This window comes from Palaemon carinicauda, chromosome 19, assembly GCF_036898095.1.
Source record: "Palaemon carinicauda isolate YSFRI2023 chromosome 19, ASM3689809v2, whole genome shotgun sequence".
NCBI lineage: Eukaryota > Metazoa > Arthropoda > Malacostraca > Decapoda > Palaemonidae > Palaemon > Palaemon carinicauda.
Window position 1 is genome coordinate 58,615,982 of NC_090743.1, and position 9,498 is coordinate 58,625,479.

The following is a 9,498-nucleotide window of genomic DNA, read 5'->3' on the forward strand; positions in this document are numbered from 1 at the left end:
AATGCCACACGAAACATTTGCTTTCGTTCCCTGTCATATTCGGTATCGCATGTGCTTCAATTTCGGTTTTGTAAATCTGTTTCGGTCGGTAATTATCTTATTTAGGTCGAATTAATATGTTGTGGTTGATTGGTAGTCGTTGAATGAACCGTTATTAGATTTTCATATTATTTCGAGTCATGTATTATCATCCGGGCGTTGATGTAGTTTGATCAATAGTAACTTACGGTCTATTAAATTTCTTATTCCGGATTTAGATATTAATCTTTGGCACCGTCGTTCAATTAGTTCATTATGCATGTTGCATAAGATTTTTCATAACTCTGACCATCCTTTACATTCAGATCTCCCTGGACAATTCTATCCTGTTCGAAATATTAGGCAGGCAGTTAATTCGAATAGCCAGGCCTTCTCCATTATGAGGCTCAATACTACACAGTATTCTATTAGTTTTATTCCAACTGTTACCAAGTTGTGGAATGACCTGCCTAATCGGGTAGTTGAATCAGTAGAACTTCAAAAGTTCAAAGTTGGTGCAGATGTTTTTATGTTGACCAGGCTGGCATGAGTCTTTTTATAGTTTATATATGCCATATCTGTTTTTGACGTTGTTAATAGTTTATATATGACCTATCTATTTTGACGTTACTGTTTTTAGAATGATTTATTGTTAGTTTGTTCCCATCATTTATTCATTTCTTTATTTCCTTTCCTCACTGGGGTATTTTTCCCTATTGGAGCCCTTGGGCTTATAGCATCTTGCTTTTCGAACTAGGGTTGTAGCTTGGCTAGTGATAATAATAATAATAATGATGATAATAATGATAATAATAATAATAATAATTCAATAAATTTTTCGCTAGGTGAAAAGCCATTAATATTTCTTTTATGGGTTTGGTATGTTTTGGTTGATCTTGTCTATTCTATATTTTGTATGTTATACGGATTTTTTCATTGTTTATCGAGTTTATTTAGTAATTTTTATAGGTTATTCTGAGATCTTTAGTGGACAGTTGCTATTATCGGTTATAATGATATGATTAGGTTGATATTAGCCCGGGCAAAACTTCAAATATCTTTTATTAATGGTACTATAGTTTTTAATGTATCAATATATTTCAAGTTATTTGAATATCTTTACTGGTAAATAGCATTCCTTGTAAGCTGTGAAGTATAGTTATTACGGATATATTTTCTGGGTCAATAGTTATTTTTTAGATTATATCTTGAAACCATCCTGTTTCAGGTAATTCGTCGGTTATGTAAATATTGCAAGTAATGTTTACATATTTCGATTTATCGATAGTTTTAATTAACTCAAAGAAATATCTTTGAGTTTTGATTAACTTGAAGAAATATCTTTGAGTTTTGATTATCTCGAAGAAATGTCTTTGAGTTTTGATTAACTCGAAGAAATGTCTTTGAGTTTTGGTTAACTCGAAGAAATGTCTTTGAGTTTTGATTAACTCGAAGAAATGTCTTTGAGTTTTGATTAACTCGAAGAAATGTCTTTTGAGTTTTGATTAACTGAAGAAATGTCTTTGAGTTTTGATTAACTCGAAGAAATGTCTTTGAGTTTTGATTAACTGAAGAAATGTCTTTGAGTTTTGATTAACTCGAAGAAATATCTTTGAGTTTTAATTAACTCGAAGAAATGTCTTTGAGTTTTGATTAACTCGAAGAAATGTCTTTGAGTTTTGATTAACTCGAAGAAATGTCTTTGAGTTTTGATTAACTCGAAGAAATGTCTTTGAGTTTTGATTAACTCGAAGAAATGTCTTTGAGTTTTGATTAACTCGAAGAAATGTCTTTTGAGTTTTGATTAACTGAAGAAATGTCTTTGAGTTTTGATTAACTCGAAGAAATATCTTTGAGTTTTAATTAACTCGAAGAAATATCTTTGAGTTCTGATTAACTCGAAGAAATATCTTTGAGTTTTAATTAACTCGAAGAAATATCTTTGAGTTTTAATTAACTCGAAGAAATATCTTTGAGTTTTAATTAACTCGAAGAAATATCTTTGAGTTTTGATTAACTCGAAGAAATATCTTTGAGTTTTGATTAACTCGAAGAAATATCTTTGAGTTTTGATTAACTCGAAGAAATATCTTTGAGTTTTAATTAACTCGAAGAAATATCCTTGAGTTTTAATTAACTCGAAGAAATATCTTTGAGTTTTGATTAACTCGAAGAAATATCCTTGAGTTTTAATTAACTCGAAGAAATATCTTTGAGTTTTGATTAACTCGACGAAATATCTTTGACTTCAAGTCAGTAAAAGATATTTTTGTCAGCCAGTAGTGTAATCTACTATGACATTTAAACTATGTTGAGCAGGAAGTTATTTTCTTATCCATATATTTAGTTTTTATTAATAAGTTTAACTCTTTAGTCATATTACTTAGTATTTATATTTATTAAATTCCCTCTAAATTACCCTCCTAATCAGGTGGGTGAATCGGTTGAATTTTAGAAGTTCAAACTTGTTACAAATGTTCTCATTTCGAACAGGTTGACATAAGTCTCTTTTAATAGTTTACATACGACAGATATATTCTAACAATGCTATTCATCTTAATATATTCTATATCTTTTATCCATTACTTATCGTATATCATTAATTTCCCTTTTCCTTTCTTCACTGGGTTACTATCCTTATTGGAGCCCTTAGAACTTGTAGCATCCTGCTTTTCCAACTAAGGTTGTAGGTTACCTAGTAGTAATAATTAGAATAATACTTATTCCGGCATAAGGGTAGAAGAGACTCATCAGCTATGGTAAGCAGCTCTTCTAGGAGAGGACACTCTAAAATCAAACCATTGTTCTCTAGTCTTGGGTAGTGCCATAGCTTCTGTACCATGGTATTCCACTGTCTTGGGTTAGAGTTCTCTTTCTTGAGGGTACACTCGGGCACACTGTTGTATCTAGTTTCTCTTCCTCTTGTTTTGTTATAGTTTTTAAAGTTTATATAGGAAATATTCATTCTAATGTTGTTACTATTCTTAAAATATTTTATTCTTCCTTATTCCCTTTCCTCACTGGGCTATTTTCCCTGTTGGGGCCCCTGGGCTTATAGCATCCTGCTTTTCCAACTAGGGCTGTAGCTTAGCATTTGATAATAATAATAATAATAATAATAATAATAATAATAATAATAGTAGTAGTAGTAGCTGGACCGTGGATAAGAGTTACTTCCATTTGTTTTCCGTCGCTTCATATTTGTAATCATGTAAAGGACGTTTGGACTCGTGTAGGATCATTTAACACATATCTTCTTTCCTTTTACTTTTCTGTCCCTCATTCTTCCGTTCCTTCACTTGTCCTTTTATACTTTCTTTGTCTCGTTCTAAGTTTTGTCATTTTTCTTTTTTCTCATTTTATCCCCTTTATTTTTTTCTCTCTATTTCTCTATTTTTTTCCTATAATTTCAAAATAAGTAAAGAAGGAGGAATTATACATACATACATACAAACATACATATATATGTATGTATGTATGTATACACACATATATGTATATATAAATATATACACACATATATGTAAATATATATATATATATATATATATATATATATATATATATATATATATATATATATATAAATTATATATATATATATATATATATATATATGTTTGAATACAGTAAGTATATAGATATATTTATATATACACACATATATATATATATATATATATATATATATAAATATATATATATGAATATATGATATATAAATATATATATATATATATATATATATATATATATATATATATATATATATATATATTTATATATCATATATTCATATATATATATATATATTCATATATATATATATATATATATATATATATATATATATATATATATATATATATCATATATATATATATATATATATATATATATATATAAATATATATATATGAATATATGATATATAAATATATATATATATATATATATATATATATATATATATATATATATATACACAACAATAAATCCTGCCGTTTCCAGTCCACTGTAGGACAGATGGTCCAGACATGACTTTATTCATATCTGGCGTTTGGCCAGTTTTCATCACCACTCTTGCCAGTGCGGGTTCGTGATGGTGGAAGACTCATGTCTGATCTCTCGTAACAAACCATACTAGTATGGATGGCCCTGACTAGTAAAGGTTTCCTGATCATGGAAATATATAGACTTTTTCATCTCGTTAAGGTATCCTCATTCAAAAAGGGATATATATATATATATATATATATATATATATATATATATATATATATGTATATATATATAATTAATGTATAAATATGAATACCCTGTATATATGAATAGATATAGACATACCATTTATAATACTACTACTAGTAATATTAATAATAATATTGTTTTTGTTGTTGTTGTTGTTACAACAGTACATAAAAATATCCACGCTATTATCACCATCATACTCCTCATTATCATTTTGATCATTATTATTTTACGAGATAAAACGTGAAACCCCCCACAACCCTATTCCAACCACCAAGAACCCCCCACTCCCCCCTCCCCTTTTCCCACTCCCCCTCTTCTCCCACTTCCCCCCCCCCCTTCCTCTCACTCCACAAGCACACGATCCTGGCGAAGGTAATCAGCAAGAGCAGATCTAAGTGGTGACGAGGATATAGTAGGGGTTAAAGTGGACATTAACAGGGAGGCAAATTGGGATGGAGGGGAAGACGAAAGGAAGATAATGAAGGGGGTGGAATGATGGGTCTTCTTCTTCTTCTTCTTCTTCTTCTTGAGAGAGAGGGTGTTGCTTACTGTTTGTAAGGTTTGGAAAGGTGGAAAATATCAATCTGTTGTTATAAGTCATATAATGAGAGAGAGAGAGAGAGAGAGAGAGAGAGAGAGAGAGAGAGAGAGAGAGAGAGAGAGAGAGAGAGAGAGAGAGAGTTTTAATTTCTCAAAGTTATGTTTGTGTAGGAGAGACAGTAGCAATTTTTAATCATTTTTACTTAGATGTGAGCTCGTGCCTATGGGTGTGTTTGTTTAAAACATCACGAAAAATACTTGTGAGTTTAACTAATTAGTATTTTCGATAAAATTTTTTCCATTTGAAGAGAGAGAGAGAGAGAGAGAGAGAGAGAGAGAGAGAGAGAGAGAGAGAGAGAGAGAGAGAGATTCGAAACCTCCGTGGCCCTAACAAAAACAATTAACTTTTGGTAATGGTTCGTTCAAATTAATGATGGTTGCTTTTTTAGACATATTTTAACGTATCAGATGAATTTGTCATCGACACCCAGTACGTTTATATATACATATATATATATATATATATATATATATATATATATATATATATATATATATATATATATATATTAATGTGCATTTATGAGGATTTATTATATATTTGCTTACGGAGAACTCCAGTTGTTCACATTAGAGTCTTTGAATATAGATAATGAATATCAGATATTTGAGTTCTTTGCGCATTTGTATTGAGAGTATAGCAAATCACCAAGCAGTCATATTTATTTCTCCACCTGAATCCGGAATATTCCAGAAAGTTTCATTCCTGAGCGAGTAAATTCCTATCATGTCATTTTGGTGTTTTCTGTATATCTCGTAGTTTCCTGATGTTTGATTAAGTTTCTGTTTCATTACAATTGTAATCTATTATTTCTTTCGAAGTGTATTCATCTGTTATTTCTTGAGAAATTTAGTAATCTATTATTTCTTGAGAAATTTAGTAATCTATTATTTCTTGAGAAATTTTGTAATCTATTATTTCTTGAGAAATTTAGTAATCTATTATTTCTTGAGAAATTTTGTAATCTATTATTTCTTGAGAAATTTAGTAATCTATTATTTCTTGAGAAATTTTGTAATCTATTATTTCTTGAGAAATTTAGTAATCTATTATTTCTTGAGAAATTTAGTAATCTATTATTTCTTGAGAAATTTAGTAACCTATTATTTCTTGAGAAATTTAGTAATCTATTATTTCTTGAGAAATTTTGTAATTATTATTTCTTGAGAAATTTAGTAATTCATTTATTCATGAGAAATTTAGATGAAATATGATAAATTAGTAGAGACATTTTTCTATAGAGAAAATACAATTTTATATGTTTGTCATTATTTAGCAATTCCGTAATTTCTATGAATATCTCGAAATCGGATATCAAAAACTGTTAGATCCCTATGGACAAGTATACTCTTCTACAAAATCATAAATATTTTTATCACATCTGCAAATAAGGATGATAGAAGCTTAAGTAAAGTTATAGGTAATGGAATAAATTCATACATTCATACAGAACTTACCAATGAGAAGAGTATGGAGCCGAGTTGAATTTTCTTACGAAAGACTCGATGTCTTGAATCTTGATATTAAGTCTTGCACACTGGAACTTCTCAAAGATGGCACTCCATCTTATATTTTCTACAATGAATAGTTTTTCCACTTGTTATAGTCCTTTTCCTTAACTATGCCGGAATATTTTGAATCTTTGGTAACATGATGGGATAGATTATTACATATTACGAATATTGACTCAAGTAGTTTTTAAAGGATCTGAAAAAAAGCTTCCTTATATTAGCTGTTGTACTCTTATGTAACTTTCAAAAATATATTATTAACTTCAATTCTCAGAAACATGATGAAAAATTTTCATGTTCCAAAAAGTGTAAACGGTTCCATGCCTTATTGAAGGAAAGATAATTCTATAGTACGAAGTATATATAGGGTTTTTGGAAAGAACAGGTATGAAAATGGAGTTAATGACTTAACAGGTGGATAAATAATGACAGTGCGTGAAAGCGCGAAAAATATACCTGAATAATGACAGGTGTTAAACTAGTTACTAAGGATTACAGGTGTGAGGAAAGTAACGGAAGTCACAGGTATTTAGATGGCCCAAGACCTTACAGGTGTCTAGCGTAACGTCACTAATCTCACCTAACTGTGACGTGACTGTGACGTGTTAAGCAACGGTGTTATTATTTACCTTCACGATAGTATTCTTTACAAGATACTTAATTTCATCTTATCCGAAGTTTGAGTTCAAGATTTACGAAGTCACAGCATCCACAATTACACAGCAATTGAAATCACAAACACTTTTCGCGAAACTTATTCAGCAGTATTTTGCGGAATGCGGTCTGATATGACACCTGGAGACGATGATTCGCAGAAACGCGTAAACTGATGAGTAATTAATGTTATTTATATTCTTGCCAACTTTAGGAGAAACTAGTCTTTAGTTTTTATAAGCTTACTGAGTTGTAATAGAACGGTATGCAGCCAACCCGCGGGCTTTTGATAAGGATACCCTCGCCCTTCAACGTGAGGGTTAGCGCTGCTCCCCTCGGCTCAATTCTTGCACTTTTTCTTCACTGGAACGTGCCTCTGCGCATTGCGTTTGCGCACGCATGTGCCGAATTTGACATTATTGTTTTATAAAGAACACTTCAGGGGGAGGGGGTTGCCAATGTAGACGAGGTTGGAGTAGAAAGTTATTTATTCTTAATTATCATAAAATAATTGATCAGTGTATTGTTTTGCACTTAAATATTTGCTTTCTAACTCAAATTTATGGTCAAGTTATGACTTCATGAAATTCGTAAAATATAAAAAAAGATTTAAAAACCATTATAATCTATATAACGTCTCAAATGATAAGAAACGATTATTATTTGCCCATATGTTGAAGCGTCGTACTGATGACGAAATCGTCTACGAGATTCGCACCACTATGAACCATTCACGATTTGTTTATAGGCCGTTGCCATGGTAACACTCCGCTTCTTCCCTTGCGCTCATGTTTACCCCCGCCTTTTCCGATATCACATGAATCCGATCCATATACGTCTGTCTGATTTCATACTTAGGCGATGTATAAGGTAGGGACACGCATACACATGTAGGTCATATATACAATTGTATGCGACCGCGTATGTGCTTGAGGATACATACTGTGTAGGCTACCTGTAAACAGTACAAACTAGAAGCGCCAGGCAATCTACATTATTATTATTATTACTTGCTAAGCTACAACCCTAGTTGGAAAAGAAGAATGCTATAAGCCCTGGGGCCCCAACAGGGAAAATAGCCCAGTAAGGAAAGGAAAGAAGGAAAAATAAAATATTTTAAGAAGAGTAACAACATTAAAATAGATATTTCCTATATTAACCATGAAAACTTTAACAAAACAAGAGGAAGACAAAGATCGAATAGTGTGCCTGATTGTACCCTCAAGCAAGAGAAATCTAACCCAAGATAGTGGAAGACCATGGTACAGAGGCTATGGCACTATCTAAGACTAGAGAACAATGGTTTGATTTCGGAGTGTCCTTCTCCTAGAAGAGCTGCTTACTATAGCTAAAGAGTCTCTTCTACCCTAACATACCAACTATATTAGATTTTCACATAAATTTTGTGATATTGCTGTTGTTTTTTATTGTTTACGACACCTACCTTTACTGCAAGAGGAGCTGGGTTCAATTCCTTGGGGAAGTAACTGCATTTTACATATCTTTATTAACCTATATAGTGTACCAACCGTGTGTCACACAATTGTACATAATTCCTTTTGTATATAATATGCTTGTATCTTCGCTCTTCCCTCGCACTAAAAAGAACCAGAATAAACATGTCTACGTTTCTCCTATGTAACATTGTCATTTTCTCGAACATGAAATTTCCTGTTGCCATGAGGTTTTGTATATAAAGGAGAGTGTTCCATAATAAATCAACCTTCTCTCGGCCCGTCACATTGGTGACCCCGGAGTTAGTTTATATACAAAACCTCAAGGCAACAGGAAATTACATGTTCGAGAAAATGACAATGTTACATAGGAGAAACACAGACATGTTTATTCTGGTTCTTTTTAGTGCGAGGGAAGAGCGAAGATACAAGCATAATATATACAAAAGGAATTATGTACAATTGTGTGACACACGGTTGGTACAATAGTGAATTTAGAAGCCATTCAGAGCTTCAGTGCGTACAGTCTGCTTCTTTCAGTCTCTTCATATCTAGCTGTACAACTCCTTTAATTTAACGTCACTGCTTTAAAAGATTTTAAGTGCTGAGTGTTGAGCAGCCGTTGCCTAGCCCTCCCTGGTCTTCACTTTGATGGAAAGGAAACTTTGGCGTGATCTTACATTGATATGTTTGGGGTATTGAATATTGTGCAACAGTGCAAAGACCCATTTCTTGGCTCTACCGTTCTAAACAACCTGTAAAATGGGATTGAAACCATAGGTTTGTTCACTTCCACAAATGCCACTTTTCAGTGGAAGGTGGCTGCCATTATTTCGTGACGAGAAATGAAATGCACGTCATTCTATGGATGACCGGACACGAGCAAATTTGATGCCCTTGCTGTTTCATTTCTCGCCACGAAACAGTGCCAGCTACCATCTACTGAAAATTTGCACGTGTGGGGGACCCCTTATGAACTTCTTCAGGGGCAAGAGACCGTGCTGAC

The 9,498-nt window shown here is 32.0% G+C and overlaps 1 protein-coding gene across 1 annotated transcript in view; it reads right to left on the bottom strand.

Moving 5' to 3' along the window:
* Nucleotides 1–6,487, bottom strand: part of LOC137659003 (armadillo repeat-containing protein 2) — a 188,020-nt gene extending 181,533 nt beyond the window's left edge. The window contains exon 1 of the mRNA XM_068394105.1: nt 6,331–6,487. The gene's annotated coding sequence lies outside the window, so the exon portion shown is untranslated. The remainder of the gene's footprint in view (nt 1–6,330) is intronic.
* Nucleotides 6,488–9,498: the final 3,011 nt, after the last annotated feature.